The following is a 604-nucleotide window of genomic DNA, read 5'->3' as shown; positions in this document are numbered from 1 at the left end:
CTGCACTTATCACAGAATTGTTAATGTACTGCACCATAAACAAATGCTCATTTCTGTCATCACCCTGTCTACTAGAAGATGCATAATTCTGGTGCGCAGATCGGTCGCAATATGCTTACGTAGTAGATCTCGGAAGGTCCCCAAGAACAATGAACTTTACCTTTTTGCACAAAAAACAATGTAAAAGCATGCACGACAAGAGGCAAGAGACAAATTGGGTTCAATCTCCCCCATGCCTTGTGTGAGCGCTTCACAAAGCATGTATTTTATGTATATTTCAATCTTCATGCTCAATAATAGCCCAATTTACAAAAATATGACAAGCTTTTAGCTTTTGAGTTTTCTTTCTACAAAAATAGGAAAATAAAGCTAATGGACGGTGCCCATAGAGTCTGACACGCCAATCTCAATGTCCAAATAGAAATAACATATCCGTGCGCATAGGCACATACAAACTAATAATAAATAATCGATGTCTCAATAGACATAACAAAATATAGGCGTGGCGCCTATCAAAATATAATCCAAAGGTCGAATACTCGCTAAACTCCAATGCTTTGCTCCGCCACTGCTGCTATCTCTACACATCAACTGAAGCATTCAC

This window comes from Lygodium microphyllum, chromosome 20 (genome assembly GCF_053477565.2).
Source record: "Lygodium microphyllum isolate KBCC chromosome 20, Lygodium_microphyllum_v1.1.10, whole genome shotgun sequence".
Taxonomy (NCBI): Eukaryota; Viridiplantae; Streptophyta; class Polypodiopsida; order Schizaeales; family Lygodiaceae; genus Lygodium; species Lygodium microphyllum.
The sequence above is the reverse complement of the archived record's forward strand: the minus strand, read 5'-3'. Positions refer to the sequence as shown.